The sequence below is a fragment of the Rhinopithecus bieti genome, unplaced genomic scaffold (genome assembly GCF_001698545.2).
Source record: "Rhinopithecus bieti isolate Rb0 unplaced genomic scaffold, ASM169854v2 scaffold_19910, whole genome shotgun sequence".
In the NCBI taxonomy this organism is placed as follows: Eukaryota; Metazoa; Chordata; class Mammalia; order Primates; family Cercopithecidae; genus Rhinopithecus; species Rhinopithecus bieti.
The window spans coordinates 988,541-999,226 of record NW_016809886.1 but is presented as its reverse complement, the minus strand read 5'-3'; positions in this window follow the sequence as shown (position 1 = coordinate 999,226).

The following is a 10,686-nucleotide window of genomic DNA, read 5'->3' as shown; positions in this document are numbered from 1 at the left end:
TACAAGTCTTTAAGGAATGTATGCATAGCTCACGTTGATTTCAATGTTTAACATTAGAAGCATTTTGGTCTAAAGAAAAGGATTCATTATTTTTTTTGTGACCAGAGATATGTCATAGAAACTTAACTCTTATTTATGTTGATTATCCAATGGTAAAATTGTCATGATTTCCAAGAACCTGTAAGTTTCTTTATTTAATAGTAATTTTCCATTTCAATGCACTATTATTGTTGGTAAGACTATTTCCACCTGACCTTTGAAATATACAAAGGTTATTATTTTGTTAGAGATATTTCATGGGGAATTTTATCTAAGAGATAAATCATTTGACAGAANACCAAATACACAATGGGTGAAGGAAAATGGTGAAGGAAATTAATAATAAAAATCTTCATTCTTAACTTTAAAAAATAATTGACAAGTGCCAAAAAATATACACCAAGCCAGTCTATGTAACATCAGAGGCAAGAGCACAGATGCCTCATTGGCAATGGAGTGGAATCCTTGGACAGCACATCTGACTGATCCTGATTGTACTTGACAGAGAGGATCTCTTTGTCCAACAACTCCATGGCAATTCCTGAGACCAGGGACTTTAGGAAAACTTTCTAGGAGAAAGTTAATAGTCCATTACAGTCAGTCAGCTTTACAAAATCTCAGGAATTACCTTAGGATAACAGCCACCAGCTCTTTGGATTATTTCTGGAAATAAAGTTATCTTAATACATTTAGCAGTTTTTTCATTGCAGTTTTGGTGACTGTCTTAACTAGTATCAATTTCAGAATTTTATTTAACAAAGTTTTTAAAATTAACCTTTAAATAAGGATCTGGTCCTTGGAGGTTATGCCTCATTACCAACAGCTGTTAGAGCTTTGCTGCAGTAATGTCAGCCCTCAATCTAAATGCTTCTCCCTTCTGCCTTTATAGAAATCAAGTTTTGGTTTGAGGTTGTGTCCTTTTTTATATTCTTTATGATGGATAGCATCAATAACAGAATGCAAAACTAAAGCTCATAAGAGAGACCTGGGTAGGGCACTAAAGTATTCCATTTATCCAGTTATTTTAGACCATCCTTATTACTAGGAAATTTTATGAGCTTGGAATTTGGATATATAGCAGATTCTCAAATAACTTTGTTTCCTTCAATGACAATTCACTATAACATTGATGAGGAAAAAATTTCATTCTCAGCTGAGACCACTGTCTTTTTGGAGACTGGATGTTTTCCCCATGTCTGCATGAGTTTTCTCTGGATACTCTGGTCTCCTCCGACATCCCAAAACAGTGCAGGCTGGGTGAACTTGTTGTCTAATTGGTCCCAGTCTGAGTGAGTGTCAGGGTGTATGTGAGTGCACCCCAACATGGGATGGTGTCCAGTCCAGGGCTGATTCCTACCTTACTCCTGAGCTGCCAGGACAGGCTCAGGTCACCCATTACCCTGAACTGGAATAACTAGGCAAATAATTTTCTTATTTTTTTTTACAAGTCTTTAAGGAATGTATGCATAGCTCACGTTGATTTCAATGTTTAACATTAGAAGCATTTTGGTCTAAAGAAAAAGGATTCATTATTTTTTTTGTGACCAGAGATATGTCATAGAAACTTAACTCTTATTTATGTTGATTATCCAATGGTAAAATTGTCATGATTTCCAAGAACCTGTAAGTTTCTTTATTTAATAGTAATTTTTCCATTTCAATGCACTATTATTGTTGGTAAGACTATTTCCACCTGACCTTTGAAATATACAAAGGTTATTATTTTGTTAGAGATATTTCATGGGGAATTTTTATCTAAGAGATAAATCATTTGACAGAAGTTACATGAATTATAACTTTTATTTTAAAAACTACATATACTGAAATAAAAACAGGTAAGTTTTTATCTTTGAAATCAACAATTTTTTTGAGACAAGAAAAATGAGTTTTCTTTTCAATAAAGAAAAAATAAATCCCATTCCCGGTGTTGATTTCTAGCATAAAGTGTCCTAAAATAAGAGTATGACTTTGGGCTACTTGATTTACTTTATCAGTCCCAGGATATTTAAGCTTATATAAATTATAAGGTCTCTTCTAGCTATAAAATTTTGACCTAATATTTTAAGATTCATTCTTCCTTATTAGAAGAAAATATGAAATTGCAGTGATGTGTAACCAATTGTGACACAAAAAATATTGGAGAGAAATATTATTTTTCTAAGCAACACATTACCATTACTAGCTCCTGCTAGTTACATGGATCTTAATCCCAAGGAAGAGTATGTCACAATTTGCTACATAACATGAATCTAACTAGCTTATTAAGAAGTCATTGTTTTTCTCACTCAAGGATTTGTAATTAGGCTCTCTGGCTCTGCTAAGCTTGACTAGATGGGCTTGACTCCCAGTTACTGGTTGAGCTTGGGTCTTCTCCAGGTGTGTTTCACTTTCCTTGGAGAAGTGACTAACCGAGCATATTCTTTTAACAAAAAAGTCACAGGAGCACAAAAGAGGGCCATCCAAAATGTGCATGCACATTTAAAGTCTCTGCTTGTTTAATTTCTAATAATATTATTACATATTAATAAAAAAGTCAAGTGGTAAAGTACAAAACCAAGTCAAATTCTACTAACTGCAAAGCCATGTAACAAAGGGAAGAGCTGAATAATTTAGAACAATGTGTCATTCTATCAAAGAATAAATTGACAAACTAGGAAAACAATTGTATCGTGTAGGGATAGATTATAAATAATTGATGCTCATAACACACCTTTCTTCTCCAATTCACCAGAATCACAACAGAATCATTTGTAGGAATGGATTTTAGAGACCTTCTGATATAACCACATATCAGATCTTTGAATTTCTTTCATAGAAGCCATTGCCTTTTGATATTGATGAGTCACAAGTCTTATGAGCATAGCCTGACCCTTGTCTTCACTTGAACATCTCTAAAATTTTCAATATCATATTTCGACAACCTACTAATATTTTTCCACTCAAAAGATCCCATGGGTACACATTTTCAACCATATCAATCTGTCTGCTGATCCACTATGTCTCTTTCTATCCGTAGGCACATTTCTAGTCTGGTCTAGCACCCACAGGTCACTATAATTCTAGCCATTACTTTGTAATAACTTTCACTTCTTGTTCCTTTTTCCTTTGTACTTTTACCAAAAAATCTTAACAACACATTACCCCTTCTGCTATCTTCTTAGCTCTTTTATCCAAGGACTTAATTATTGTTAAGTTATTGAATATACCCAAATAAAGCAAACTGGTTTGGCTAGAAATGCAGGATCGCAAGGCATAAGTTGGCATACTTTTGTCCTCAATCAATTAAAAATAGGATCTCTATTTTACACCCAAGCAAGATAATTTTATACTACCCCAACTTTCTTAAATCTCTACAATTTTACTTCTGAGGTGTTTTAAACATATATTAAAAGTTAGAATTAATGTACCATTCTTACCTTGTTCCCAATGAGCTTAAGGACCCACTGACTTGCCTTCTATCTTTCCCTTCCCTGTTCCAAGAGAAAATATATTTTTCACTAGCAAAGGCTATTACCTGCCACAATGCTTAGGAATGTTTGCTCTCTATCTTTAGAATGATTTTGTTCTGTTAGTTTTTCTATGCTTTATACCATATGTTTTTCCTTTTCTATTGTATCATTTCCCTCAGTATAATGATATGGGTGGTATCTCTTATTCATTAAAATAAAGCAAAGCAAATTTGTCCTAAATCTTAGCTCCATATTTCTGCATAGCTATGTTTTTAATAGTTTAATTAAAAACAATTTCCTGAACTGTTTCATTTTGCCAAAATTCCAAATCATTTCATAATATAACCTAGCCTTGCACTAATGAATCCACTGAAACTCTTTTATCAATGTTGTTAAAATCTCCATGTTTTAAAATCTAGCGAAGCCTCTCTGTCATTTTTACTCACACTATTAGGATTTTAAAATATATTTTATCATACCAGTAGTTATGAACTACCTTCATTTCTTGGCCATCTTACAATACTTTCTCACTGTGTTTTGTTGTTTTGCTTTCCATACATAAATAGTCCAAACATTTCAATATACTTTGCTTGTTTCTCGTTTATTACCTAATATATAAAGGTACAGATATTTCAGGACTCAGTACTGTAAGTTCGTGTTTTATTTTACTATCCTTCCCATGGATGTAAGTGTCACCTGTGGTCTGACATTTCTCAAATATATATAAGATAATTATATACTATGTTCATATAATTATAGAGAATGCATTTACATACACTCAAATAAAATAAAAATAAAAAAGAAGAAAGTTTAAGCTTCCCTCAGAAAATTATAAACTAAAATGTATCCTAATGGCAATTTCTAAGTTAGTGCTGGATATTTGGCTTGAGAACCTAATATAGCTCTCTGTGATATTATATTTTCAATTCATGAATTGTGAAAATTAGAAGTAATTTAATGCTAATTATATTAAATTGCTAATCTCGGTATTAAAATACGTCATTTAGAATTCAAATTATTATCTTAATCAGTTATAAAAACATACTTAATTGGCATATTCTGAATAATACAATATAAGTACAATTATCATTTTGTATCATATCAGTTCCTAGAAATGAATCCACTTTCAGAAATGATTATTTATTCCTTTTCCATTATTTGAAATATTGTATTTATAGCTAACCAATGGCTCTAAATTAAAAATATAAATGCTAGTTGATAAAAACGTGTATATGCACACACTTTGATTTTATTTTGTTTTTTTCTCTATACATGTAAAAATACTAAATATTTTAACTAATGACCTGTGAAAGGACAAGTGAAAATTCAATAAATTCTCATTTTCTTTAAATTGGAAATGTTTAGACTTTCTCACAAATGAAACCCTGCATCATTTTATTGCTGATTATTTTAAATTAGTAGCAGCTATGGGAAAATTATTTCACTTGAAATCCATACTATTATCAAAGCTTGTAATGCTATAACACAATTAATCATGTCTGCCCTGAAAGTTTCTGTACATGTAGATAGAGGTAGAGTGAAGAATGACAGCAATCACAAAAGCCTATAATTTTGGTGTAGGCAGTTGCAAACAATTAGCTGACACATACAATTGCTTACTTTATATATAAAAACATGATTCTCAGGACTTTTATACCAGTTATCACATAACCCCTTCAGATCAATTCTTTAATCTTTTTGCTCCCTTAGGAACCTGAGCTTCTTGGACTGTATCTGTGGGCTCTGCTACATCTGGTCTTCAATTGAATTCAGCTAATAGAAGGCATTCCACAATGTAAAAGAGAAGGAAAAGAGTAAGAAAAGATTACTTATTCCAGTAGCCCCATTTCAGCACAGTGACTTCGGACTGGGTGGAGCCTCCAATTCCTAGATCCTCTCCAGAAAATCTATACAACTCTCTCTAAAAAGGTGTTAGCAACTTTAACTTCCCCAAATCCTTTTAAATTTTGAGCAGCAACATTGCTGCTATTTGCTAGTCCAGGAAAAACTGAGACATCCGTTGTGAATTTTCTTCATCCTTCTCATACATTTAAATAACTTCTTTATTATATACACTTTCTGTCATTCTTACTTCAGTGTACAAGCTTTTATTTCCTGATTGATACAGCCATAAAAAAACCCGTTTATACTTGAGGTTGCAGTTTTCTGAATTTTTCAAATCAGACTTTGGTGATCAGTAGGATATAAATAACTCCCACATGCTTAGCATTCCAATAATGGAACACTAGGCATAATTTGGCTGAACAGGGTCAGGTCTCACTCTGTTGCCCAAGCTGGAGTGCAGTCACCTGATCTCAGCTCACTGCAGACTCGACCTTTGGGCTTAAGCAATCCTCCCACCTCAGTCTCCTGAATAGCTGAGACTATAGACATGCATCACCATGCCCGGCTAATTTTTTTTTTTTTTTTTTTTTTTTTTTTTTTTTTTTTTTTTTTTTTTTTTTTTTTTTTGTAGAGATGAGGTTTTGCCAATTTGCCCAGGCAGCTGTTGAACTCCTGGGCTCAAGTGATCTGTCTACCTCAGCCTCCCAAATTGCTGGGATTAGAGGCATGAGCCATCATACTCAGCAGAAACACTTTTTAATCTCCATTTTGCAGATTACAGATGAGGTAGAGAGGGTCTAGGTCACACAGTTGGTATGTGGTGGAAATGAGATGTAAATCGGTTAATCTGACATTAAATAACAAGATTGAATCAACAGACACACATACACAAAACACATTCTGTATACACACAGCAAAACTGCAGTCATGCCAGTATGATAGAATTATTTTAATAACCTCCTACAATAAAAAAATAGTTTAGGAATATATATTTGCATTGATTGCTCTAGTGCTTCTAATAATATTCTATGGGAAATATTTTAAAGTGAGGTTATGGATTTAGAAATGACTGGATTTGGTAAAGGGCATATAGCCAGTTAAAGATTCTAGTGAAGTTTATAACAAACTGACATGAGACATCATAAAGGCCATGATTACATTAGCCCTTTGACGATCACAGCAGGAATTAGCAGAAAGCATTGGAGTATTGCAGGGAGAAAAGGGTGGGATGTCTTGCCAGATGCACACAGAGCTGTGGGACTTAGGGCAGCAGTGGCTTCTTGCTTTGAGTAGTTGGGACTCTAGACTCTTGTTAATGGCAGTCTGCAGGCAGATAATCTTTTTTCAACAGCCTGGGATCCCTCTGGACTTCTAAATAATTAAGCATGATATGACAAATAAAAAAAAAGGATATATTCTCTTAGATACCATGTATAACTAAAAGTTGAATTCTTTACTGAAGACAAGAAAATTGTGAAAAATACCAATCTTTTCTGATGGTCACTGATTAAAAGGGAAATTAAACTCACAATTTTAATGGATAATTTCTCAGCTTGCTTGTAGTTAGTAATCTTGGTAAAATCATTGCTACTTGGGCCAACTAGCCTTTCCCTGGTGACTGGCCCTTCTACTGGGTTTCACTCTGAGGGAACAAGCCTTTCCCTAATTTCTCAAATAACATATCTTATTGTGAGACTTACTGAAAGTTCAATGAAACTGACACAAAATTGTGATACAGATGCCAATTTATATTTCTGAACAAGCCTTTATAACATTTAAAATACGACTTCTTCAAGTCTCTTTATACATACACATTTGTACCAAATATATACACAATAACCTAAAGCAAATTAGTTGTTTTCTAATCCCAGGATGAGACTGAATTTTTGTTATGAACATTCTTTGATATAAGAATAAATTATAATTCATCAAATGCTTTTATTTTACTTTTTTTCTCCACTCTCTCCCTAGGTATCATAAACCAAGTATAAAGAAAATAGTTCAGAAATATATTACCTCCAATCTAGATATTCGGAATCCTTTCAATGAGTTTCAGATTTATAAACACAAGTTTGTAAATGCAAGTTTGTACTTAACAATTCCACTGGAGTTCCCAAATTTACCTTAAATTGAGATGTCTAAATAGAATACCATAGTCTTCTAACCCTTAAAAATGCTATCCTTTCTAAAGTAATAGGAAAATAAAACTGTTCAAGAATAAATAATATCAGCAGTGTCTCCAGCCACAAGAAGTCAGCAAAGTGATAAAATAGAAAGCTTATTTTGTTTCCCTAACTGGCACCAGCATCCTTTCTATTACCAAAAATAATAAGAGTCATCCTTGATATTACATGTGCCCATATTAGATCTGTCACCAAATTCAGACCTCTGTCTATATAACTTTGGAATTCATCAACTTGTCTCCATTCCTTGACATTACTCTAGTCTCAGCTACCATCATCCATCAGACTACTGCAGTTGCCTGGTAACTAGTTTTTTTTTTTTTTTTTTTCCATCTTCTCTGCACCCTCTCTATACTGAAACATATATAACCAACTAATCTTTCAAAACTATTGATTATTACATCCCAGATAGTAAATGACTTAGCTAAGTCAATTGTTCTTTAGGTGGTGACCCAATCTTGCACTTACCAACTTCTTTCTCCTTTGCATATCTAATACCATATATCCTTATTCTCCAAGTAGTCTATCTTCCTTTGCATGATGAAAATATTCCATACCTCCATTCTCTGTCCCTTCTAGATCTTTGTTATTCTGCTTGCTAGAAATCTCTTATGTGCATTTGGTTTAGTGATTTTCCTCCCCTATCACATATTGGGTCATTCACTATCATTGTTTTTTCCTGGACATCTTTTCTAACCTCCTTAACTAGGAAATGTATATGTCTACCCACCCACTTATCCCATTTCTAATTTTATATTTATTTGAGTAATTATCTGACAGTTATCTGTTGTATCCAATACACTTAAGCACCATGTGCAGAAGGTTCATGACTTGTTTGTTTCTTTGTTCACAGTATTATCCTCAGCGTACAACACAGTTCCATACACATTTAGTGTCTTACCTTATATTTGTTGTATAGATAAAATACTAAAGGACACCTAGCAATGCAAAAAATTTGTCCTCTCTGGTGACATTTTTATTTAAATAATAGATACAATCTCATCCTGAAATTGAAATAAGCCTTGTACATTAAGATGACATTTACACATTTGCGAAGCTGGATTTTTCAATGTTATTGTCACTTTGTTACATCATTAATTATCATTGACATTATTGTTATTACTATTGTTAAAAAAAAATTTTGTATAATTTTTATTGCTCAAAATGCCTAGCAATATGCTGATCAGTAAATTAATTGCATTAGTTTTTGCTTTGTTTATTTATATTATTGAAATTAATAAGATACCTTCATAATTTCTTCATGTTATAAAGGATATTTTCCTATTAATGAAATCAACTCTGCGCTCATTAACCAGGTAAGATGGAACTGCATTGAATATCAGCGATTGATACGCTTATTTTTGAAAAATACTTCATTTGTATTTGACAAATAATATACCATTTCATGTTTAATATTTCAAATATTCAATATTGAATATGTTGTGTATTCTAAAGTGTTAAATATGTACAAATCTCTAATGGTTGAATAAATCTGCAAGTACTGAACATATTAAACATCCTTTAAATCCATAACTACACTTGAAATGTAAAATCTATCCACTTTTTTTCCTGTTTGTATCCAGGAACATAAACATCCTCATTTACATGTTTACTTGAACAGGTAGATGAACATTAGGTACTCACTATATCTGGTTTGACTTGGCTGTATTACATATACTTAAATTTGTTTACATATGCTCAGAATAATTGAGAAAGAATATATGTAAGAAAAAAAGAGTGTGTATTTAGGATGTTTATGTTGGCCTCTGCTTTTTGAAACAAAAGTACCCATTTAAAGTTCTACAGGTAATAGTGTGTTATTTTCCTGCAAATACAAAGCATGATTACTGTATTTTTAAAAGTGAATTTGTCTTCTTAATATCATTGACATGATGCATGTCACCTAAAATTAGTTTTTAAATTGAATTTGATACTTTATTCCATGGAATTTTAAATTCTGCACATATGTAAAAGATATCCTTCAATGTTTCTATTGATCAGTATTTTTTCTCTCATAACAGGTTAAGTTGGTTTGTAGAGAATCACTTGTAGCATTTGATCCACTTTGTACTTATCTAAATAAGATGTTTTCATGGTATTTATCTACATTTAGAGATCTGTTATATAATATTTCTATAGAATATTACTATCCACACACACATACACTGCATGTATTTTCATCAAACTTATGCTTTCTTTAATTTTTCTCTTTTAAAAAAAAATTGGCAGTGAAACATATTGAAAAATACATAAATAATATAAAACAACCTAATACCACTACCCTAAATAAGGTCTTTAATGACATCATTTATATACTAAGATATGTGAATGGCAAGTAGAAAGTTGGGACCCCCTTTCATTATGCCAAAAGAAAAACATTAAGTTGAAAGCTGAGACATTCAAGAAGCTGCCTTTCCTTTTATAATATTTCTAAGCAGATAGCTAAAGATAAAGCATTAAGTATTTCCAAAGGTAGATACTCGATGTTCAGCTTACCTTATGTAATTTACCAATTTACTGAGCAAGAGACCAACACATAATCGACTATTTGCCATACTGACTCCCTTTCACTTGCAACATGTGGATTACAATACTCCCTCTTTGCCCTCCATCCCACCATTCCCCTGTAAATATCGAAGGCCTCAAAATAATATTTAGAAAAAGGCAAGACCACACAGACGGTCACTGTAATTCTCTGTTTGTTTCTTCCAGGCATGTCCTTAACCTTGGCAAAATAAACTTCTAAATTGATTGAGACCTGTTTCACATAGTTTTTGGCTTACACGTACTTGAAAAGAACAGAAATATAGTGTATTATTTCCTTATTGCTACTGTAACCAATTGCAGCACACTTAATGCTTCACATGCCGGTCCCATATGGAACATTCTCAGAGGGTGTGGCTTCCCTAGCACCATGCCCACACCCATAATGGCTGCTGACTGCGTGGGAAGACCCTACCCTTTGCTCACTTTGATTCCTTTTCTCTGCCATCTCCTTGTGGAGGGTTCCTCTACAGGGAATGTACCCATTAACAAGACCACAAAAGGGAAAGAAAGAGAGAATTTCACATTCTGTTGTTCCAGATCAACTTTAACCCTTGATGCCTTCAAATTTCATTTTTTAAAGTAATATATGAATATTCATAATAAAATAAAATATATTTTATATT